At 37.4% G+C, this 26,030-nt stretch overlaps 1 protein-coding gene across 1 annotated transcript in view; it reads left to right on the top strand.

Moving 5' to 3' along the window:
* Positions 1 to 26,030, top strand: part of Stxbp6 (syntaxin binding protein 6) — a 276,813-nt gene that overhangs the window by 62,824 nt on the left and 187,959 nt on the right. The gene's annotated exons all lie outside the window — the stretch shown is intronic.

The following is a 26,030-nucleotide window of genomic DNA, read 5'->3' as shown; positions in this document are numbered from 1 at the left end:
TTCTCATTTGTGCATATCTGCATTCATTCAATAAACTGTTATTGACATCGACTCTGTAGTTTTAAATCTGTGAGTGAAATAAACATGGTACCTACTACTATGATATGGATGTTTGTATTACCCTCCTACAAATTCATGTTGAAACTAGTCATTAATGTGATGGGTTAGGAACTGATTTTTTTTAATGGTTCCTTTTTTACCATTGATTGAGAATGTAACTGGAAAGTGCCATCTATGAATGTGAAAATTGATACTCTCCAAACATCAGATCTGTTAGTGCCTTGGTCTTGAACTTTTAGCTTCCAGGACTGTGAGAAATAAAATTCTGTTGTTTCTACACTACTCAGCCTATGGTATTTTGTTACAGGTGCCCAATAGATTAACATACCTGCTTTCCTAGAATGCAAATTTTTCCTGGGAAGGGGAGGGATTCAGTATAAGTATACAGAGTATCTTTATTGCTATAATGGATAAAGTCCAATCTGCATGCAGATCTAGGAAGACTGCAGAAAATGATTAGTCAAGTAGAAATTAGCTGGATACACAAAATTGTGTGAAGGCCATATGTAAGACTTAGGACAAGCTTTGTGAAAGCCGTGACAGAAGTAGAGTAGAAAGGAAGTTTAGAATACTTTAGAGTTGGAGCAGAGGGAGGAGAGAGTAATGTCAAAAAAAAAGTTACACACCTCGTGGATCTAGAATCCTGGGAACTATATCAAAGCCACTCACCAAACAGCAGTGGTAATAAAGATATTTTAGTATCATAGTAAATGCTGTAGGAAATGTATTGAACAGAGACCAGAAGGCCACTACTATTAAAAGTAAAAAAGGTAAGAAACCAGTCCCACAATGACAATTTAAAGTTTATTTCTTGGCAATCGCTCATTGTACCAGGGACTAAAACCAGTTAGTGTCCACTTCGAATATAAGTATAAAGTTAGTATTTCATATAAAGGTGATTGAACATAGGGAATTAGGCACATAGGAATTAGGCTGGAAGTATAAATAGTAAAGCAGAGATAAAGACTAGTAACTTCAAGAAGCTGCTGTCATCCTTTGGACTAGGAAACAACAGTCACTGCAAGTTGTTAGCTAAATCTAGAAACTCAGAGGAGGGACTACCCCACAGTGGATGTGTTAACTACTAAGGAGGTGATTGGACCTCTGGAGAGAGATAGTCTCTATCCAGTAAAGTCACACCATCAGTCAGCTATTGGGGGATGGGGGTAAGGGAGGTGTCCCATGGTTGGTATACAGAGTACTAAATTCATGTGGATATGGAGCTGCTTGCTATTATAGAGACTGAGCTGACAGAAGCTGGAAAATAAAGTTTTTCCCCGTACTCCTGCCAGTACTCCTGTACTCCTGTCTTCCTGCCAGTGGTTCCCACTTGCAGAATTTAATAAGATGCAGTTTGCAGAGGAATATGGAAAATACTATTTGTACACTTCTAGCTCCAGCTCATACAAGAAAATATAAAGTGTGAACTTGGGATGAAAGCTGATAAGTGATCTACTCTGTGCCTTTTAGGAACGCAACTTGTTATATATACTGTGGGCAGTAGACTGGAAGAAGGAAAACCTGGGTACTGGTTCACCAGTTTGGAAGATGTTGGTAGACAGAAAATGATGGCATCTTAATTTAGAACAATGATGTGTAAGAAAGAGATGTGAGTAGTAGACATGGACAGATTCAGAAAGTGAAGTTGAGCAGAATTTGGCTCTCTTAGAAGGGATGGGGATCTGCAAGAATAAAGAAGAGGGAGGTGTCAAGGAAAGAGCTTGTATTTTTGGTAGTGCCATTTACTGAGATGTTTTAGGGGAGGGATGTTAGGTTGCTGACCTAGATTATGGTCTTGCATGAAGTGTTCTAGATAAACTGGTAAGTTGTAGCTTTGTCAATTCCCCCACTAGTTTTAAAAATAAAATCTATTCAATATTGTTAGTGGAGATGTTGAGTGTAGATGGTGCTATGTTTATCATGGACATAGAAGTAACAGGCACAAGAGAAAGAAAAGCTAGTGAATGACTACAGAAGTCATTTTCATGATCTTAAGGCTAAGTAGTACCCTTACAATGATAATTGCAAGGATGAAGAAAGTGGAATAAGAGAAGGAAGATTAGATCCATGTATTTAAGATATGTTTGGGAGGGTAAAGGGTAGGTACAGAAATGGTGGGACAAAGGGTAAACAAAGGCAGCAATGATATGTTCTAGAAACTGTTGAAAATGAACTATATACAACTTGTGGGTGAAGACGGGGGGCAGGGGGAAATTGGGAGAGAGCAAGGGAAGGGGTGACATTGCAGAAATGTACTCTTTATTTGACTCAGTAATGGTAACCTCTCTGTGCATCACCTTTACGATAACAATAAAGAAATTAAAATAAATAAAGCCTCCTTTGATTGTGGGAAATTGCAATTAAAAAAAGAAATACATTAACACTAGCTAAATATTGTCTCAATAAATTATGCCAGGAAAGCAAGTTAAATAACAAATATATATATATATATATAAATAAAACAAATACATACTAAAATCATTTTATATTAGAATAAGCAGATCTTGACTAAGCAGCAACTGAGTATTAATTAACTAGCTGCTGCGAATTTGCATAGTGTTATTAGTATGACCTGGCCAGTCACTTGGATTTAGACAAGTAATGAATATGACAGCATTGCTAACGTTGGTGCAATGGATTTTTAAAATGTAGTAAAAAAAAAACCATCAAATACTTTCAGGAATAAGAGAAAATTAATATTTATAATGAGGACAATTTTAATGTATGTATTAGAAGTTCAAAATATGCGTATCTATGTAATTCTGTGCCAAGACTGTCTCAGTGTAAACATGTTGTTCCTTTTGAGTTTTAGTCATTCTGACATCAGAAGTTGCTTTCTTACTATACAAAAATCTCTAGTTAAAAATTTTAAATGTGAATCTATGTTGAAGAACTTTCTGAAAAATATGCTGGATATCAGTGAATCACTACAATGAGGTAATCACTACAATGAGGGAAGGAGTTATTAAGTATGTGTAACTAGCAGAGAATTCACCAACCAGAGAATCACTCAATGCTCTTATTTGACTTAATATAATTATTAATAGGAAGTCCTCACTTATTTTTTAGATGTTTTGTAGTTCTAGACAAGATTATTTTTACATCTTCACATTTATTTATTGATTGTGATGATGCTGATTACATTTAATGAAATTAAACCAAAAATTGAAAGTTTCACTTTCATATAACTGTTTCTTTTGTGATAGTTGATAAAATATCCAATAGGAAGTTGGTCTTGTATAATTTCTTGATCATTGTAAAATTTTGTGAAATAAAGCAGATCTATAGTGAATTAAAAAAGCTATGTTTATTCAGCTCTGTGTTATACCAGGTAATGTGCTGAGTGCTGGGATTTCCTTAGTACCTCAGAATCTGGTAGGAAACACAGATCCAATACAATATATTTGGCAGAGTAATTAAACTATGGCTATGTAGTGTAAAAGAATGATACCTAGCCTGCCCAGAAAGAAGCAGCCAGAGGAGGTGTGATCATATTGAGAGAGAGCCACAGGAGATCTCAGCTTTGAGTTGGCCGTGAACATAGAGGATGCATGTTGAGCTGGGACCATCACTGATTTCTGATTAGAAGTCCTGTATGAGAAGCAGGACTCATGAGGCTGTGAAATTATGGGTAGAAGATGTTCTAAAGCTTGTTTGTCATCCAAGTTTATCTTCTAGGCATTCATCCTTTTTTCTTTTCTTTCTAAAAGACATTTTTAGTGTGGTTTGAGTTTGTGAAAATCATAACCTTGAATTGGTTCATTTTCTCCTTATGTAAAGTACAAAAGTCATCTTGTATTAATGTGTCCTTTGACTGGATTTATCTTGCCTTTGGGGATGGTAAAAGCTCAGTGAGCTGAGCATCCATCTCAGACAATGAAAGTTTTCTATGTATTTAGAGCTGTGAACTGGGTGTCATTGTATTATCCATACAATTTATATGTTCATATTAATCTATGTTCTTCTAATGACCTGTACAAACGGATCCAGTAGCTTTTAGACCTCTCCTACATGAATAAAAACAGAAAAACACATTTTTGCAGATTTTATTTGCCAATGCCAATTGCTTTCCTAAGTTCTTTTGGTTGTAACAGCAGCGCATTCCCATTATTTTAAGAAAATGGGTAGTTTTGCTTAAATTTTCCTATGTAAAGATAAATAATCCCAGGAAGTTCTGTGTGCTTCTCTCTGTGTCCTTTCCTCTCCTCTCTTTTCTCCCTTTTTAAAACCTCTACCTCCCCGCCATATCATCACCATCCTCCCTTCAATCTGCCAAGGAACATTCAAGGATTAGTCTCTAGGCCTCTGGGCCTCATCCATCTCATCTTTCAGTTCCCATTGCTGTCCGGGTATTAGCCCTGGTTTTGGCCCAGCTTTGTAGTTGAATTCCCGTATTTCATTCATCTGGGACCACAGTGCAAGCCCACATGCTTGATAAATCATGTGGTCAGGTGGTTTTCTCCAAAGGCACAAAGTGAGAAAAAAGTCATCCTGGCCCATGAGTTTTCTCTGGCTAATCTCTAACTCTTCTTCTTTTTTTTTTTTTTTGCCAGTCCTGATGCTTGAACTCAGGGTCTTGGCACTGTCCCTGAACTTCTTTTTGCTCATGACTAGCACTTGAGCCACAGCACAACTTCCAGCCTTTTCTGTTTATGTGGTACTGAGGAATGGAACCCAGGGCTTCATGCATGCTAAGCAAGCACTCTACCACTAAGCCACCTTCCTAACTCTTTCATGATGCATAGTTTCAACCATCTTTTCTTCTACAATAATCTAATCTTCATAGGTAAAAATCACACATTCTCTTATTCTTTCCCAAGAAGGAAGTATCTGAAAGTATTCATCAGTTCTTACATTTAGAAGCAGCTATAGGACCATTCATCAAGCATTGCTGTAGTTGAACCTACTATTTTGAATTGTGTCACAACTCCAAAAGTCATGATAAGACAAATTATCCCAAAATCTGTGGACTATGTATATGTGTCTACTGCATGAGCCTTGGTATACAGTAGATAGGACCATACTAATGGATATTTAACAAAGGACTAGCTAAATAGTGAACAGGTACTTTAAAGTCACTGTCTCTAAATTGATTGATCTAGATCTTTGGAAAAATCCAGACCAATCAACCAGTCTTTGGAATCTTATCTTTTCTTCAGTTCTTGTTAAAATCTGGTTGTAGAGTTGCTTACTCTTCTTTTTTCTTTCTTTCTTTCTTTCTTCCTTCCTTCCTTCCTTTTTCCTCTTTCTTTCTTTCTTTCTTTTCTTCCTTCCTTTCCTTTCTCTCCTTCCTTTCCTTCCTCCTCTCTCTCTCTCTCTCTCTCTCTCTCTCTCTCTCTCTCTCTCTCTCTCTCTCTCTCTCTCTCTCTCTCTCTCTCTCGGGGGATGTCCTAGAGGCTTGAACTCCAGGCCTGGGCACTGTCCCTGAGCCATTTCACTCAAAGCTAACACTCTACCACTTGAGCCAAAGCTCCAGTTCTGGCTTTTTAATTTTTTAATTTTTAGTTTTTGCTGGTTAATTGGAGTCTCACAGACTTTCCTGACTAGGCTGGCCTCCAACTGCAGTTCTCAGCTCTCATCCTCCTAAGTAGCTAAGATTACAGGCATGAGTCACTGGTGCCAGCTGCTTTTAATTTATTTTATTTTAATGAGTTCTTTGGTTGTTTGGTAGTTAATAGTTCATAATGGTTCAGTGGCTATATTTCAAACCATACCTATTTTGAATTTTTTTTCTTTCAACCTCATTAAGAAATGAGAGCATTCCAATTTTGTGATAGACAAAATAGTTACCTATGGGATTTGGATTCTGTAATTGAGCCTGTTTATTTCTGTGCATTCTTTCTTGGCTAATTTCCATGTAGTTTCTAAGTTAATTCATAGGAAAAAAAAAACAAACAGATTTCTTCACGGTATTGGTAAGACTTCTGCATTTACACGTGATCATTTGCATTTTCTATCTCACAAAGTACGGTAAGCTCTCTTTATATTCATATGCCATTGAGAAGCATCTGACAAATGAGCAGAATTGAAGAGCAGAAATTAGTATAGTCATTTCATAAATAAGTTAGCATCAAGGAATGCTGCATCCAGGAAGCACCTGTGTCATTAATATTAACTAACTGCCAAACTAATAAGGTATTGGTGTTTTTTTTAAAGGATTTATTACTCACTCACCTTAATTGGTTTTGATTTGGTCACATACAGTTTGTAGCCTTATACTCTTTCTCATTGGGGACTTGCTAGCTCCATCTGCGTTGAGTTAGATATGGGAGGCCATTGTGTCAACTCTCACATTGAAATAACCATTCACACCCACAGGGGGCATTTCATGGCTGTAGGAATTGGCAGATCAAGTATGTAGTAGGACCAGGGATTTCATATACGTAGTAAAGCATATGGTGATTGCTTTGGGAATGAGTCTGGGCTAGTGTGTAATTTATTGCTCTTTGGGTGTTTTTTGAGGTGGATACAAAAAGCTAAGAAGTTTGTTGCATAGGATTTTGAAAGAAAGGCTAGATATAAAATTTAACAAAAAACAAGCCAAATAAAGAAAATCCTCACAGACCTTCCAGAGTTAAGCCCTCATTTGAAGTCAGTGGTTCTCTAAACATCTCAGTGATTCCACAAAATCCTCTTGCAGGTTCAGAGCTCCATCTGGCATAATCTGGTGGTGCTGGCCCTGCTGTGACTCTTTCTGGGCAGGAACTCTCTGTTTTATCCCTAAGATTCCTTGCAGAAACTTGGAACACAGTAGATAATGAAATGCATGACTGGAAGGGTGAAAACATAAGTAGATAAGAATTGTCTCTCAAGTTTCTGTGGAACACTGACTCTTTGTATAAAGAGATTAACTAAGATATCAGTGGAAGAAAACTACCAGGCTGGGATTTTTAAGAGTAACAGTTAAGTGGATGAATGTCATTGAATATACATTTTTGCTCCCGTTGCTCAAGGATTTAGTTTGGCAAAAATAGATAAGTAGACTGGCTGTTGCAATGATTGTGTCTGTTTTCAGAGCTGTTAATAAATATATCCAGAACTTTATACCAGTTATTACCAATATTTTTCCAGAGCCTGACCTGTGGCAATTCAGGAAGGTTATCAGAACAGTGAGCAGAGGGAGAGAATATAAAGAGTTTGCAAACTTTGTAAGATGATTATATGGTAAGAATGTTAACCTTATTTTGCTTGTTTATTTGCTTTGATATTCTTAGTTCAATTCTCTCAAATTGATATAATGATTTTGTGACACCTGCCCTGACTTTCCCATTGGGCAGTACCTTTAAAAAAAACCAAAACAAAACATCTTTCAGATATATTACTAGAGCTTCCTTTATCATGCTAATTAATTTAGGATTTATTCCAGGATCAATATTTTCTATACTATGACAGTTATGAACTAGTGAATAACTAGATATTAAAAATACACAAATTAGGATGATGATTGTCAACTAGTATTAAGCCTCAGTCTGAACAATAAGACTGAAAATAGTGAGGACCTATCATGAGATTGTAGAGCTGATGAACGTTGTAGCTAGATCTAGTGTTGCCAGGTTCTCTCAGTTTTCAAGAGAAACTAGAAATCTCTTTTACACAAATAATGTACATGTTAACATGTTCATGGATCAAGAAAACTTACTCTTATAAAACTATCCATTTCCAACCTCAGGTTTGATCTTTTCCACTGCAGTGAACTCTCCACATGTAGGAGATAAACTTTCTTTGTCCCTCACCCAATGTTACTTGATACCAGATGTGTGAGTATGTGTGTGTGTGTGTGTGTGTGAGAGAGAGAGAGAGAGAGAGAGAGAGAGAGAGACAGAGACAGAGACAGAGACAGAGACAGACAGACAGAGAGAGACAGAAAGAGACAGAGAGACAGAGAGAGAGAGAGAACTGGGGCTTAAACGTAGGACCTTGAGCTCTTCCATAGCTTTTTTTGCTCAAGGCTGGCACTCTACCACTTGAGCCACATTTCTGCTTCTGGCTTTGGCTGGCTAACTGGAGATGAGTCTCTTGGATTTGTCTGCCTGGGCTGCTTCCAACCTCAATCCTGGGATTTCAGCCTCCTGAGGAGTAGCTAAGATTACAGGCATGAACCACTAGCACTTGGCCCAAAGAGTTCCAACCTCACACTCTTAATTTAGTCTAGTTGTTGCAGAGACCTTTTACTTGTGGTCTCTTCTCTATGACTATTTATTTATTCTTGCAGATCTTAAAGTGTGCAGAAGAATCTGTGCAGAAATTTTCCCTGTGGAGTGTTCTCTGAATTCCACCTTAGGGTGGAGTTGTCTCTCAAAGCACACCCAGTGTCCAGGTCACAAGTGGAAGGAGAGGGAACAGGCATGTTTGGTCACTCACAGTTTCCCAAAGCATTCCTCATGGCTTCCTGTTGGAGTGGGTCTACCTGCGTAATCCATGCAGGCAGACCTAATTAAATTCTTTAATTGCATTTTGTGGATAAGCTTAATAGAGTAAGTATCTCCTGATCACCAGTCTCGGAAGGATTAAGCGCTACCTCCCTTGTCTTCTCTGGAGCAACAACCTCACATTCTTAATTTAGTCTAGTTGTTTTTCCTGACTTTTTCCTTGAGGAGGCATTTTTTTTTTCTTGGATATATCTAATGTGTCTGTGGTCCCCAAACCACATACAGAGTTCAGACCATAGTTATTACTCAGGAAATGTTGAATGAAAAGGGTAATTACTAGGTGAAGTTTCTTTGTTACCATTATTGAAAACGAGTACTATGTGCTAGTAACAGATGACTGTCGGAATTTTGTCGCGCTTGGCTCCTCATTGGATTTCCTTGTCCTGATAAGTAGTGGTAGTTAGTGATGACTTTGAGTAATTTGTGTGTGTGTGTGTGTGTGTGTGTGTGTGTGTGTGTGTGTGTGTGTGTGTGTGTGTGTGTGTGTGTGTGTGTGTGTGTGTGTGTGTGTGCATGCAAGTACTGGGGCTGGAACTCAGGTCTTTATCCTCTCCCTTGTCTATTTTACTTAAAATGAGCACTCTACCACTTGAGCCAAAGCTCCACATCTGGTTTTTTGGTAATTGGAGGTAAAATTCTCAGGGATCTTTCTGCCCAGGGTGACTTTGAACTACAATCCTCAGATATCAGCTTCCTGAGTAGCTATAATAACAGGACAGAGTCACCATTGCTTGGCTAGTGATGACTTTTATTTTTTATTCCTTTTTCTAGTTGCTTATTCCACAGGACCTGTCTAAATTAATTTCCTCTCAACCATACATGGATTTGCTAACTTGGTGACGTTTTTCCCTACTACTAGAGCGCTAAGCACTCCATGAAGGAAATGCCTTTTTTGTTCTTGCTGTCTTCAGAACTCTTACCATTAAGGAATAGGGCAAGACTGCCATGTGGAATCAAGGTGCTTTTGTTGTTGTTGTTTTGTTTTGCCTCCTAAAAGTGTCCAATCTTTATATTTTCATTTATCAGATGAAAACAAGTAAAGTGTAAAAAGAAGAGCAGAGTCCTGCTCAAAGCAAACAAAACCATGATGTTGGCAGATTTCATACTGTAGACTTTTTTTTTGCTAGATATTAAATCTTTATTGCCTTTCAAAAAACTTATATTTTTGTTATCTTTAAGTACTTGCACAAAGGGGTGACCATTCCACAAATCAGTTTATAAGTACAATGCATCTTGATCAATGTCACCCCTTTCATCATTCACCTCTTCCTACCTCTGTAATGAGTGTTTTATTCCAACTTGCTAGCAAAGGCAGGTTCAATCCTAAATCTTCTGATGTTAAATATATATTATTTCTTTGAACCATCAACTGTTTATCAGGCTGGGGTCAGAAGAAGTAACCTGTGCCTTGGCTTCCAGCTTTACATGGTGATCTTGATCATATGAGCTTAAAATAGCTTTGTGATTTGGTAATGCCATTAAAATTTGTACTCGTGTTATTTGGGTTCATATTAAAGTAATATTCAATTGATAGATCCTGTTTCTTCCCTATCAAACAGAGCAAGACTAGTGAGGTCAAAAGTTAGTTATTTTCTAGAATGTGTTGACTAAAAAGGGGTTGACAGTGAATGGCAGAAGAGCTGATTGAATGGGGCAGATACTACATTTGTATGTGAACCTTGAGTCTGACCTGGATTTCTAGGTTATTCTCAGATAATCCAAGACATGGACTAGGGATGTCCATGTTTCTACTCATCCATCCCTCTGGGCCTGGGCGCTGTCCCTCAGCTCTTCAGCTCAAGGTTAGCGCTCTACCACTTGAGCCACAGCACCACTTCCAGCTTTTTCTGCTTATGTGGTGCTGAGGAATTGAACCCAGGGCCTCATGCATTCAAGTCAAGCATGGGCATTCCACTGCAATCAATGCAGGATCCTAGCTGACATTCTACTTGTTGTTTCTGAGAAATCTCACATGAACCTGTAAAGACTTCAGTTACCCAACAAGATGCTGGTATTCTGAGAGCATTTTAATAGAGCACTAATTACAGATTGCAGACACCTGGTGCTGTTTTTGTACTGAGGCCGAAGGATGCAGTTCCAAAGACAAGGCCTGGACTCGGCAGATCCCTATATTCCTACCTTCTTGTTTTCCAGGGCCTGGAATAGGTACTGAGAAACCCTTGCAACAGACTAATCCCTGACAGTTAGTCAGGAAACTACCAATGCTACAGCATTAATTCCCACATGCATAATTGTACATTTGTCAGGGTGTGTGCACCTGGCAGTGTTTCAGAGAGCAGCAAGACGATAGAGGGGTCTCTGTTAGTTGGAGTTAGCACAGAGGTTTGGGCACAGGATTAATACGCTTCTTGGAGTGGTGTAGGCCTCTCCATGTGGGCAGGCCATTATTGCTTTTGGCTTCAATAGTCAAGAAAAAAAACAACACAAACTAAAAATTCAAAAGTAAGGTAAGAGTTAAAAATCAAGGATTAGAAATTCATGTGCTAGAGGTATTCCAGTCCAAGACTTAGTTTTATGCCACCTCCCAAAAAACAGAATGAATCTGTAAAGTGATCCCACTCCATCATAATTAATCATGCTTTTTTCCCCTTTTCACCTTCTTTACCAAACATACCACCTGTTTCCATCTTTTATAAACTTGGAACCTCTCTTTATATTATCATTTCAGACTTTTCCAACTTTTTTTTCTTTTGTATGCCACTACTGGGATTTGAACTCAGAGCCTGGGCAGTGTCCCTTAGCTTTTTCACTGAAGGCTGGTGCTTTACCAAGTTAGCATATTTCCACTTCCAGCTTTTTGGTGCTTAATTGGCGATGAGATTCTCATGGACATTTCTGCCAGTGTAGGTTTTGAACCTTGATCCTCAGGTCTCAGCTTCCTGAATAGCTAGAATTACAGGAGTGAGCCACAACAACCCAGCCACACTTTCCAATGGTTTGTAAAACCATTTCAGCAAAGTGGAGAGCAATGTCTAGTCCAGATCTCCAGTTATAGATATAGAATTACTCTCTATCTAGCTTCTGTAAGTTAAATGAGAAAACTGAATGAAATAGACAACCACCAAGATCATTAAAATTTGAAATTTAAGAATGCCTAATTTGGTCTGGGAAGGTGGCTCAGTGGTAGAGCGCTTGCCTTGCATGCATGAGACCCTGGGTTCAATTCCTCAGCACCACATAAGCAAAAAGAAAAAAGCCAGAAGTGGCTCTGTGGCTCAAGTGGTAGAGCGCTAGCCTTGAGCTGAAGAGCTGAGGGATAGCGCCCAGGCCCAGAGTTGAGGCCCCATGACCGGACCCAAAAAAAAAAAAAAAAAAAGAATGCCTAATTTCTGCCTTGCCTATGCTTTTCAATGTAGGTATAGGCTGAAGAAGGGCAAGCCATCAGAAAGGTATCAAGGCATGGTTGTTGTTTAGCTTCTTCATGCTGAGATCCTGTCAAGAATATGAAATGAATGAAATTCCCCTATAGAACCTTTTAAACTTGTAAAGCTTAGGGGCACTGCCTCTGTTCAAGCTAAGTTGCCAGAATATTGGCAGCAAAATATCGAAGGCATAGAAATTGTGAGAGGGATGTAGCTAAGAAGGTCCAAGCTTTTCTTTTGAAATGCCAGAGGGGGGTAATACAGTAAAGGAAGTGGAAAGAGGAGTTTCCCTTGAGAATCAGCAGAAACCTTTGAAATGTGTGCCTTTCATATTGTGCCTTTTCCGGTTTGGAAAATAGCCTACAAGCTTCATAAAACTGCCTTGTGGCAATCATCCAAGACTGTCTCAGGAGTTGACTCTTGTTGCAAACTGGAATTGAAAGAAAGTGTCAAGTGTGATGAGACAGTGGGTTCATGAAGACAGAACTGTTGGAGACTCTCTAAGCCAATATATTGTCAGCTCCCCCAGTTTAATTTGTGGAATCAAAACTAGGTATGTCCCAGCAAGATTATGTGAACTTTTTTTGCCAACTAAACAGTATGACATGAACACCCAAGATGAGCAGATATCAACAAAGAGTGACTTCTGACTACCTGCCAATTTGTTGTCTTTGTAGCTTCAGGACAGGGGTGACAATAGTATCTTGTCCACCGGAAACCAAAGCTAATCAGAGGCAAAACTGTGGAGCAGTTGAGTTTGTTTCATTTACCTAGGATATATTTTTGCTTCATTTTTGTTCTTTTCAATATAAGCTAGTAAGGAAGAGCAGAGACTTCTGGAATCATGCTTCCTAGGTTCAAATCCCTGCATACTCTTGAAAACTGTGATCTAAGAACATTTTTCTTATTCACTCTGAGCTTTGGCTTCCTCATCTGTAAAGCAGAGCTCCTCATCTCAGTGTATAACATTTTAATAGGGAGTTTTGCTTTTCTTGTGTCATTATTTGAGTCAATGAGGCAGACTGAAGCAAGCCTTTCTATTAGTATTCTGACTCTACTGCACAGGCATACATTCATGAAGTCGAACATTGGATAGACCAATTAAAGTGGAAATTGCCGTCCTTGTCAGATCCTCATGAGATCAGAAGTGTTAATGACCTTATTAAAATTCCTCTTTGAAAATGAAACACTGAAGGACACAGTGCCTTGCTTTTTAAAACAATATGTGTGCAGATTGGGCACAGAAAGTATCACATTTCTTCTGTGCTCTTTACTGGTGTGGAAGACCTCATGGTAGAAAACAGCACTGGTGACTTATCCATTACAGAAACTCATTGAAGCTCTCCCTAGAAGTTATGGCATCCTGCAAGTCAGGGATTCAAGTAAGGAATTTTCATGTGTATATGTCCCTGAGCTTTTTGCTCAAAGCTAGCGCTCTGCCTCTTGACCTGCCCAGGATTCAAACCTTGATCCTCAGATCTCAGCCTCCTGAGTAGCTAGGATTACAGGCATGAGCCAAGGGTACCTGAAGGGAATATTGTTTTAAAGTTACTGTTAGTAGGAAGTTTTGCTTTGATTTAGAAACAATAACAGAAAATACATGCACTCCTTTCAACTATTTTAGCTTTTAATCTATTTCATATGCGTACAAAGGAGGTTTTCTTTAATGGCACATTATCTTTTTAATGTTATATTCCCTATCTCTTCCAAAATAGAATTCACTTAATCAAAAAGTTTAAAATTCACTTGAGCTTCCACTCAACAAATAAGTGGTATAAAAGGCTAGAGAATACTTTTTACATTATTCTTTAATTTTTAATTTTAATTTATTATTGTAAAGATAATGTACAGAGGGTTACAGTTCCATAAGTCAGGTAATGAGTACATTTCTTTTTGAACAGTGTCACCTTTTCATTCATTTTCTCCCCCTCCTGACTGCCCTCCCTCACAAATTGTACAGTTCATTTTCAACATAGTATCTAGAGAATATCACTGCTGCATTTGTCTCAGTGTTTCTGTGCTCCCTCTTACCATCTCTAAAACAGATAAACATATAAAAGAAAAAAGGTACAAAAATCAAAAATAGTGACAAGAGAGAAAGAAAAAAAGCAAAATACATAAAATCCTCTGGTTTCTGTTTGTTCCCTATGGTCTAGCAATTCTACTCTTGAGCATTTTTCTAATAGACCTCAAACTAGTCTATATGAAAGCTACCAGCACAACCATGTTCATGACAGCGTTGTTTATCATAGCCAAGATATGGAATCAATCCAGATGCCCCTCAGCAAATGAATGGATAAAAAAATGTGACACACACACACATACACACACACACACACACACACACACACACACACACACACACAGAGGAATTTTATGCTTCTATCAGAAAGAATGATATTGTACCATTCGCAAGGAAATGGAAAGACTTGGAAAAAATTGTTTTTAGCTAAGTAAGCCAGACACAGAAACATAGGGTGCATGATTTCTCTAATTTGTTACAACTAGAAAGTGCCTTTAGATCTACAAGTAAACACACTGGATGGTAAAAGATGAAAAATTAACACTTGGACATGATAAATTATATGGACTCTAGACATTCACATAGTGAGACCTAAGGAGGATATTCTTAGGAGAGGATCATAAAGGTTCAATAGCTATGGTCATATGATCATGTAAAATAATGCTTTTTAATTCTTAATAGAGTTAAAAACAAAACATAACTCTATAATAAACCACCTTCAAAGGGAAAACTTTTGAACTACTTCTTTAAAAAATATGTATTTAGTGGTTTTTTCCCCTCTTATGTCTTTAAAGGACATAATTTTTAAAATATGCCAATGCATTGAGTAACACATACTGTACCACATAATTAAAATGTCTATTTTCATGTAAAGTTAATCCTTGATGGTTTTAGTCTGTCTTTGAACATGACTGGGATCAATTTGCTACTTGCAGTGTAATAAGATACTACTAGAAGTGATAGTCTCAGGTCAATGTATTGTTTTTCTTGCTTTCCATCTAGAGGTTGGATTCCACAATAACACAGCTTTTTTGGTTCATCTTTCTACATTGTGTTCCTTCTTTTTAAGGTTAAACTCATTTTTAAGGCCTATTGTGCATATGAGATTCATAACCCAGTGAAGTACATTCCAGCTTAGGCTTCTCATTGATTCTACAGTACCCATGAACTCCTTCCACTGAACAAAGACAGAAGCAAGCTTCTCATTGGTTTTTGCTTCTATCTTTGTTCAGTGGAAGGAGTTCATGAGTACTGTAGAATCAACTTAAGTGGTCATTAGAACTTACACTTAAGAATGTGGACATTCTATTTATCACAATGAGAGATGCTTACGAAAATTTTTATCTCACCTTAAAAGTATCATCCAAATGGCATATCTGAATATTATGGCTTAAACTTTAAATATGCTTGGCCACTGGCCTATGATACTATTGGAAAGTGGTAGAACCTTTAAGAGATGGGGCCTATTGAGAGGAAGTTGAGTTATTAGAAGTGTACCCTTCCTCTTGCTCTCCTTTGGTTTCCTGGCCACCAAGAGCTGAGCAGCTTTGTCTGCCACTTTCTTCCCACCATTATATTCAGCATTACCTTGGTACTAATGGTACCAAGGTCAAGCAGCTATGAATTGTAACCTCTGCTACTAAGCCAGAGAAACCTTTCCTCCTTTAAGTTATTGCTTGCCACAGTGACTAAAAACCAACCTAACACCTAAGAAAAATGCTCCAAATAGATTTGTGTATGTGTGTGTGCACAGGCACACATATGCATGTGTGCATGCCAGTCCTGGGGCATGAACCCATGGCCTTGAGCTTTTATGCTCAAGGCTAGTGCTCTACCACTTGAGCCACAGCTACACTTTCAACTTTTTGGAAGTTTATTGGAGATTAAACATGTCATGTACGTTCCTGCCTGGACTGGCATCAAACTGTAATCCTCAGATTTTAGTCTACTAAGTAGCTAGGATTATAGGTGTGAGTCATGGGCACCTGTTGGTGTTTTTTTATTATTGTTTGCATTGTCATACTGTTTGTAATATTAGGATGTAGTGATTAAGGGAAGCTTAAAAGCAATAACCACAATGCAAATAAGCATAGTAGATCAAGGTTTGTTTTTTAGATACTAGACCTACAAGAAGAATGTGCTTACCGAACATATAAACAACAAAAGAGAAGATGAAAATAGTCTAGGTTTATAATTGAAGCAAATATGAGTCACTGGCTGAGTGAATACTGTGAAAATACACAAAAAAAGAAAGCCAACCAAACCAGCTGGTGGAAAAGTGATTTCTCCTTTTACTCCTTAAAGAGTTAATTGTGATGGGGGTCACTATAAAGCTGTGTTGTTTTTATGCTGCTCAGAAATAATGCCCCTAGGAAAAAACAAAGGTAATCTGTCATTGGCACTTTCTTCACTTAGGCTGTAGACACTATAGATGCTCAGAAGAAGGGTATCATTCCTTCTCATGAAAATAGCTTCTAGGTCTTTGTGATTATCCATAGCATTTGCTCTCTTTTTCTCAGAACTCTTTGAAGATGGGGATTTACTAATCCACCTTGGTTCCAAATACTTTGCATGCCTAAACTGGTGTGTCATTCATTTGACTTCTGAATTTGAGAATATGTACCTCAAAACCAAAATGTTTGGGGTTAGAAGTGTGGTTCCAGTGGTAAACTTTATATCTAGCAAGTATAAGGACTTGAGTTCAAATCCTAGTACTGTCAAAAAAAGTTTGTAGTAGTACATGAGTCTGATTACCATAGAATAAGGTATACAGTTTCTGGGATATATTTTCATATTTCAAAATAACTGCATATAGGACATAATAAGAAAAAAATCCAGAGCTCATCATATTTAACATGCTGGTAAACTTTTTCCTAGATGTCTCTGTATGCATATAAATTGGCACAGAATTGTATATCCATGGGTTTGTTTTCTGTGTGTTATGTCATTGTATGGATGAATGCCCTATAACCCATAAAGACTGATGGATATTTAGGATACTTAGGATAATGTTTTGGTCTTAAAAAATTAATCTGAGGTAGGATGTATCTATAACTCACGTACGTGCATGTTTACTCATTTCTTACTTGCTGGTTCAAATGTTTCAACCCACATATTAATCTCTGTGAGCACAAATTATAATTTGTCAAAATCTTAGACAAATAAGGACTAGGTAAAATTGTATAGTTTAACATTTATAAATAGATAGATAGATAGATATAGATATAGATATAGATATAGATATATACCTATATATCTTGAGTGAGGAAAGGGAAGACACTGTACAAAAGGAAATGTAGCGGGGCACTGGTGGCTCATGCCTATAATCCTAGCTACTCAGGAGGCTGAGATCTGAGGATCATGGTTCACAGCCAGGCTGGGCAGGAAAGCTGGAAAAAGCTGGAAGTGACACTGTGGTAGAGCGCTAGCCTTGAGCACAGAGAGGCTCAGGGACAGACCCAAGCTCTGAGTTTGAAGTCCCAGAACCTAGAAAAAAAAAGAAGAAGAAATGTACTCATTATCTGATTCATGTAATTATAATCCCTCTGTACATTATCTTTATAATAACAATAAACTAAACATGTATATCTCTAAATATTGTAGTTTAGAATCTTGAAGCAAATTTTGGAAGCCATCCTTAGTGGATGCTACATTTGAGAATAAGTAAAAAAATACTTTGTAAATTCATGAAGTGTTGTACAAGCTTTAGTGATTCATTACTAGTTTTTTACAGAGCAGATGCCATGTACTCTTGTTTATGGAATTCTTTTATTTGTTTAAAAACAACTCATTAAATATGGGGGGAAGAGGCTCCTGTAGACAATGATTCTGTACTGTAAGAGGTCAACAGGAAAACAGATCTTAGCCATGGAGATAAATTGTTGGCCCATGTTCAGGACCTGGGTACCCCAGGTAAAGTGAAATATAGTCTTTGTTTGGAGTTTCTCCTTGCAGGTATTTCTTTGCCTACCTTCACATATGTTTTCTAATTGATAAGAGACTATTTTAGCTATTATTCATATCCCTATAATTTTCTTTATTCTATTTCATAGTTTCTTGTTCCTTCAAAGATAGGATTTACTGAGTGCCTTATTGATTCATTGTCAATTTCATAGATGCTATGAGGCCTTAACTATGTATTCTTTTTTAATCAATAATTAAAATTAAATAATTAAATTAAAATTTAATTTAATTTTAAATTTAATTAAATAATTAAAAATAAAATTAATAATTTTATTGTGAAAATACTGTACAGAAGAGTTACAATTACATGAGCAAGGTAATGCGTACATTTCTTATCAAGCGTTGTTGAGTCCTCCTTTTTTTAATTTTATTCTTAAAATATTTTTCAAAATTTTTTTATTTTTATTGTGAACATACTGTACAGAGGGGTTACAATTACATGGGCAAGATAATGAGTACATTTCTTATCAAGCATTGCAGCCTCCTCCTTTGTTTACCCTTCACATCCCTTCCTAGCCTCCCCCGTGCCTCCCCACCCAATCCTCCCCCCCCAAAGTTGTAAAGTTCATTTTCGACATGACAACTTGTACTTCTCATTGTTGCAACGGGTCCACCTGTATCTTAAACGACTTGTTTTTCTTCTTCTCCTCCACAAATTATACCGACATCAAATATAGTGAAAGCAGGGGTTATACTGTGGGGGAGGGACATACAAAGTAACAAAGAAATAATCTTATAAATGCGTTAGAAACACTTGCATGAAAGAAAAAAACATTTAAATACATATCTAAGGGTTCATTTTCCTATCATCACATTATCTCACCTTTTCTGCTTGACTCATACATATACTAGATATTGCAAATAAGGGAAACCATGGGACCTATGTTTCTTTGGGCTTGGCTTACTTCACTTAATATAATTTTTTCCAAGCCTTTCCATTTCTTAACAAATGGGGCAATGTCATTCTTTCTGTTGGAGGCCTAGAATTCCATTGTGTATATATACCACATTTTCTTGATCCATTCATCTACTGATGGGCATTTGGGTTGGTTCCATATCTTAGCTATAGTAAATAATGCTGCAATAAACATAGTTGTGCTGGTAGCTTTAGTGTGGTCTTGTTTGTAAACATTTGGGTAAATGCCCAAAAGTGGGATTGCTGGATCATAGGGGAGCTCTATGTGAAGTCTTTTGAGGAACCTCCATACTGCTTTCCAAAGTGGCTGAACAAGTTTACACTCCCACCAACAATGCAGTAAGGTTCCCTTCTTGTCCACATCCGCTCCAGCATCTGTTGTTGTTAGAGTTCTTGATTTTTGCCATTCTAACTGGGGTGAGGTGGTATCTCTTTTTTTTTAATCTTTTTTTAAAATTTAATTTAATTTTATTTGTGAACATACTGTACAGAGGAGTTACAATTACATGGGCAGGATAATGCGTACATTTCTTACCAAGCATTGCAGCCTCCTCCTTTGTTTACCCTTCACATCCCTTCCCAGCCTCCCCCCTCTCCCCCAATCCCAATCCTTCTCCTTCCCCCTCCTTCCCCCCCACCGACGTTGTAAAGCTCATTTTCAACATGACAACTTGTACTTCTCATTGTTGCAACAGGTCCACCTGTATCCTTAAACAACTGGTTTTTCCCCATCTCCTCTGCAAGTTATACTGACATCAAATATAGTGAAAGCAGGGGTTATACTGTGGCGGAGGGACATACAAAGTAACAAAGAAATAATCTTATAAATGCGTTAGAAACACATGCATGAAAGAAAAAAACATTAAAATACACATCTAAGGGTTCATTTTCCTGACATCACATTATCTGACCTTTTCCGTTTGACTCATACATATACTAGATATTACAAATAAGGGAAACCATGGGACCTATGTTTCTTTGGGCCTGGCTTACTTCACTTAATATAATTTTTTCCAAGTTTTTCCATTTCCTAACAAATGGGGCAATGTCATTCTTTCTGATGGAGGCATAGAATTCCATTGTGTATATATACCACATTTTCTTGATCCATTCATCTACTGAGGGGCATCTGGGTTGGTTCCATATCTTAGCTATGGTAAATAATGCTTCAATAAACATAGTTGTGCTGGTAGCTTTAGTGTGGTCTTGTTTGTAAACATTTGGGTAAATGCCCAAAAGTGGGATTGCTCGGTCATAGGGGAGTTTTATGTGAAGTCTTTTGAGGAACCTCCATACTGCTTTCCAAAGTGGTTGAACAAGTTTACATTCCCATCAACAATGAAGTAAGGTTCCTTTCTGTCCACATCCCCTCCAGCATCTGTTGTTGTTAGAGTTCTTGATTTTTGCCGTTCTAACTGGAGTGAGGTGATATCTCAATGTTGTTTTGATTTGCATTTCTTTTATGGCTAGGGATGTGTCTATTGGCCATCCTTCTTTCTTCTTCAGAGAAGTTTCTCTTTAAGTCTTTCGCCCACTTATTTATTGGGCAGTTGTTTCTTTGAGGATTTGTTGTTGGGGGGTTTAATTTTTTGAGTTCCAAGTATATTTTAGATATGAGACCCTTGTCTGTTGTATGGCTAGTAAAGCCCAATCCGTGGGCTTTCTATTGATCTTGCTAGCTATGTCCTTTGTCATGCAGAAGCTCTACAATTTCATACAATCCCATTTGTCCAACCTTTCTTGGATTTGTTGTGTTTCCGGGTCTCTATTAAGAAAATTTGGGCCTGTGCCAAGGAGACCTAGGGTTTCTCCTATTCCATCCTGTAATGTTTTCAGAGTGTGTTGACTCCTCCTTTGTTTCCCCTTACCATCCCTGTCCTATCATCATCCCCTCCCCTCCCCTTAACTATGGATTCTTGATCTGGCTTTCTTGATCTGGTTCCTGTCTGGCTTTCTACCATAGCAAGCCCATTCCATAGCCCTGGTTGTTTATCCCAGTAAAGAATGACTGAATTTGTAATGCTAATAGTTGTAAATATTGAATGTTGTTGCTAGGTGAGAGCTATTTGTCTATTCTAGTGACATCTCTGCTTCCCCTTTTAGTTTCTACTTATAAGAACTATTAAGAATAATCAGTAGAACTGCATGGAAACAGTGGATGGTAGACTGAAAATTTACTCTATTGTTTATTCACATATTGGCATATTGTGGGGAGATTAATGTTTTCATCTCTTATTAGAGGATAGAAAAGTTTGAGGTACATAAAATGCTTAACCTTTACTTAAATAATCTTAGTAAAGGTTCTTGGTCTCAGATTTTCTCATTGATCTTTATATGTGAACTCAGAAAAACACAAAATTGATGTTATTTTCATATTAACAAATTTTTCTTACTTGGGAGGAGAATTAACATTTTTGGTTACTTTTCAGTTTCATGATTATGTAACAACAACTGACTTGTACATTTAATACTTACATACTGTGAGGCTGAAGGGGAGTGTTTTCACATTTCTCTACTTTAGTTTCAACATTACAACCTTGTCAAGGTCAAGACCTGAAGCATAAAGAAACAATTAAATACAGTTAAGCTTCACTCATCTTCAATTGTACACTCTATCTGAATATCACTGTGGCAAGTGGAAAGGGTTGACTGCATGAAAGTTGGAGATGAACCAGAGGCCTTTCAGAAGAGGCTATTTTTAGAAACCCTTTTGGGTAGGAATGGTGTGGCTCCAAACCAAGGTAGAGAAAATGAAATTGAAGAAAAACTGATGGAACTCAAAAATATTAAAGCCATGGGTCTTGGCAATTGCATTGTTATGAGAAGTTGAAGGGTTTGAGGGAAGGGAAGAATTGAGGCTAACTCCCTGAAAACACTCAGTCATTAACTGGACAGCAGAGGCTGTCTGAGTTTGGTGCATGATTGCTTTCTCTCAACTCTCCATAAACTGTGAAAAAATACTCAAGACAATTAACTTAAAATGAGTTTTTTGCGGGGAGGAATTGGGGCTCAAGATTTCAGAGATCACAATTCTTGGTCAGTTAGTTTCATTGTTTCAGGTCTTGTGGTGAATCAGAACATCATTGTGGGGAGCATATAATGGAGTAGGTCTGCTCACCACAAGGCAAGGTGAGAGGGGGGGGGAAATATTAAAGATCCTAAAATCTTCCAGAAGACCATATACTCAATGACCTCATTTTTCCAATAGAGTCTACTTCACAAACATTATACTATCTCCTCATAACACCACATGTTGGCAATCAAGTCTTTTGAACATGACCTTTGAGAGGCATTTAAGATACAAACTGAAACAATCTCTTCAGATTGTAGGTAGAAGTTGAAGTTGTGCTTGTGTAGAATTGCAATGTAGTAAAGCCCAATTGTAGAAAATGTCTTATTTTCCTTCTTTCTGTTGTTTGGGGTTTACTGTCCTGGAGGTCCCAAGTACCAGAGAAAACCAGCTGGTTCTTCCCATATGAGATCACCTTAACTGTTAATTTCAAGGCTTCTGATGTGAATGTCAACATGTTGATTGCATTCTCTTGAATTGCATAACCTAAGAAATGTGATTTATGTACTACCTATTTACAAATCAGAGTTTAAACAGCACTCTATCCGAGTACATATGTTGGCACAGCTAAGGCCAAAACACGATTTGAGGATTATATGTTTAATACAGACTCAGAACAGAGTTCATAATATTAGATGAATCAAGCATCCAATAGTATTAAGTTGAATAAATGTTGATATTATCTCATCTCCTTAATATTTGCCAATGGCAGGGTTTTAGTTATTTGAGTCTTGCTTCCTTTTGCTCCTTCTCTTTCTCCTCCATCTTCTAGTCTCCTTACCACAAAGGTAAATGTCAATTTTAGTAAAAACCTAAAGTGTCAGTGTTGGAAGACAAAATCATCTCATGCTTGTACCTTTTGTATCTATACTTCCTCTGTCAGATCCCTGAGGTCACTTGTGTTTCTAACTTCCCCTCTAAGTGATAACTTTATTTCTTGGTTACTTGGGTAGTGATAAGCCATATCATTACAGTAGCCCTGAACTAACAAAATCCATATATCCATAAATAGACAGGTAGATAATCTGTCTATCTATCTACATATATATTTAAGATGACTCAAAGTAAGATAAGGAAGGTCTTGAGGAAAAACAAAAAAAAGTGTAAGTAGTTTCTGCAAACATCACTTAAGGCAACCAGCTGCTTTGACTTGCAAACCATATTATAGGTTGGTTTCTTGGATAGAAAAGATTTGTAATTATATCTTACAGAAGCTGTGGATGGACTAGGAAAAGGGAAAAATTGTATGTAATTGCAATCTATTGGGGTACTACTGCTGCTGTAGTCACCTTGCTTCCATAAAATCGTCACATGGTCTTGGGCTGTATATTAATTTACCACCAGGAGATGTATGATCTTACAAAGTTACTTTAGAGAATCAAGAGACAAAAGTCCTATGCATTTGGTCTTCCTATGGTCTTTCCTCCCCATATCCAACACCTCCTGTCTAGTCTAGAGTTTAGTTCCTATTTAGGCAAAAGGCTATTGGATTGGTGGTATATTTCAAAACAAGAATGCAATTTCCTAAAACTCTGGCAAAATACATGTGTCTCTTCTTTTATTCTGAAAGATCTTATACAATAAAAATGATAGATTTCAATCCTTTAACTCTAGTTTAAAAAAATGTGAGTCTGAGGTGCAAAAGCAAAAGCCATGCCAGTTAGACTTATTGAAAAGAGAATGAACATTGAATTTGAGAATATGGCTTATTTTCTACCTTACTTAGAGAATGGTTTGAAGCTACTATGTTGTTACCAAAACTCTTAGCCTTAAAGCTTGGCTTTGGATCCAAAGTTTGGACCCACATTAAGAGATACACATTTAGAGAAAATGACATGCATATAAATGGAAATATGAATTTATTTATTGTTTTCATCAAATCTGGGGAAAGAGAAAATCTCCATCTGTCTCTGTCTTCCTCATACCAGTTTTACAAAACTTATTAAAAAATTGAAGTTATAGATAGACAGAGAGAGAGAAGAGAGAGAGAGAGAGAGAGAGAGAGAGAGAGAGAGAGAGAGAGAGAGAGAGAGAGAGATGTAGGCCTTAATTACCTGCGAGATCACTTTTCTTCTTGAGCCTAAGATGGATGGGCCATTTTTATTCACAGAATGGTACTTGGTAAAATTCGTTAAGTCCAAGAATCCTGTTACACTACTACTGTCTCTTTTGTATGTCTCTAAATGATGACAAGTGAGAAGCTTCGGAGCTAACAAAGAATAAGTATGTGTTCCCTCTTTCTGAAAAATGTCCTGGAAAGATCATAGCATAAAGCACAGTGGGGAGTTCTGTTTGCTAACTTGTGAGACATGACAGTGTATCATTAGTAATCAGCAAAAAGTCATTTTTTTCTCAGTCAGCATGAAAACCCAATGTTAAGCATAAAAAATGTCATAATGCCAGCACTGGGAAATGTACATGTAGATTTGAAAAATCAACATCAATAAATCTATATTCTCATCTCACATGTTATATATGCTTAGTGCCACTGAGTGCCACAGAATTTAAACTAGGAGAAATTTTCTTGACCAGTGAGATACTTTTTTTTTTTTAACATATTTTTTTCTCCCACTGGAAGGTTGCAGATGTTGTACAGGTTAGAGATGGGCAGCTATGCTGGAAGCATTTGTGACTCTTGCAATGGGTAGGGTATACCTCTGGTCTTCTATCATAAATCTTGAGATTTAAGACAAACCTTTGATGTGGTCAGTAGTCAACTCCTGGAAGACAGAAAACCATATTTTAAAGTTTTATTATATCTTATTTGAGCATAGGGTAGTTTATAATGGGACTTTGTTTAGTAGCTAGCTCAATTTTATAGCAATCTGAGCAACTCTACCAGCTGCTAGTACTATCACATAACTGCTGCTGGTCCATTTGTCAAATCTCTAAGTATTCATTGCAATCTGCATGATTACTCCAAGGCTCTGAATTCTGTTTTGTTTTATCTTTATTTTTGTAATGATACTGGGGATTGACCTCATAGCACTTGTCACATGAGCCACAACTTCAGCTTCTTTTTGCATTTGTTATTTTCAAAGAAGGGTCTTTCCTTATGCCTGGACTGTAATCTTTCTAAGGATGACAGGCAAGTGTCACTGTCTCCAGTCAATGAATGAGATGATATTTCTCAAACATTTATGCCCAGATTAGCCTTGAACTGTGATCTTTTGATCTCTGCTTTACTTGTTGCTAGAGTTACAGGCTTGAGCTACTGTGCCTGACCTAATTCTGATTTTTTAAATTGCCTGAACAAGTATCAGTAATTAGTCACAGCCTATTCATTAGTAAAATGATAGAATATAGAAAAATTTCAAAGTTGCTGTTGTCCATACCAAGATAGGATTCATATTCAAATTGACCTTGAACCTTTTAGACCCAAGTAGAATTAAGACCTCTGGGGAAGTACACGTTTTGGAAAACTAAATATAACACTGGGGCTGTGTATGTGTAAGGTGGGGGAGACTCATTGTGAGTCAGCAACATACTGCTTTATTTTCTTAATTATTAGGCACCCACTGCCAGTTAACTACAAGAGCATCACATGTGGGAACTTCTGGATAACATTTCCAAAATACCTAGCATTAGTCAGATACTTTTTTGGAATTCCATGGCCACTTTGGCTGAAGGACACTGTGGAGACTTTGGCAAGGGTTCGGAGTATGGCAAGTAGATGCAGAGGAATTCTGGAAGACAGGCCCATTGCATAAGGCTAAGAAATAAGAGTTCACTACTGAGCTGATCAAAGGCAGCCAAGGAAGGATGGTTTTCTGTTGATAAAATAGTTATTTTGCAGAAAAAGATCTAGGTGTCTCCATTGTGAAGGGAATGAAGGATAAGGATTTACATTTGACTCAAAGGAGATTTGGAAGGGGAATTATGAATGTCTTAACTTTAGTGATCATTAGACAGTAGAAAGACTTCTAAACAGGAAATATGAATCTGTGTTCCTTAAATAATAGGGAATAGAGTGGGCAGTGCTTGGCAGTTGGAGTGAGGTGCACTTGTGGTAGAAATTCACAAAGTCCCTAGATCCCATTGCATGGTGCTCATCTCCCATTGGGTTTAACATTTTCAGGGAGTAAATATATATTTTCATTTTTCTCCATAGCTATTGCAAGAATAAAGAATATTTCTCTAGTGCATTTCAAGCAATTAAGTGTTTAAACTGCAAATTGAAAAGTAC

The sequence above is a fragment of the Dipodomys merriami genome, unplaced genomic scaffold (genome assembly GCF_024711535.1).
Source record: "Dipodomys merriami isolate MVZ:Mamm:240054 unplaced genomic scaffold, mDipMer1.0.p SCAF_1, whole genome shotgun sequence".
In the NCBI taxonomy this organism is placed as follows: domain Eukaryota; kingdom Metazoa; phylum Chordata; class Mammalia; order Rodentia; family Heteromyidae; genus Dipodomys; species Dipodomys merriami.
The sequence above is the reverse complement of the archived record's forward strand: the minus strand, read 5'-3'. Positions and strand labels throughout refer to the sequence as shown.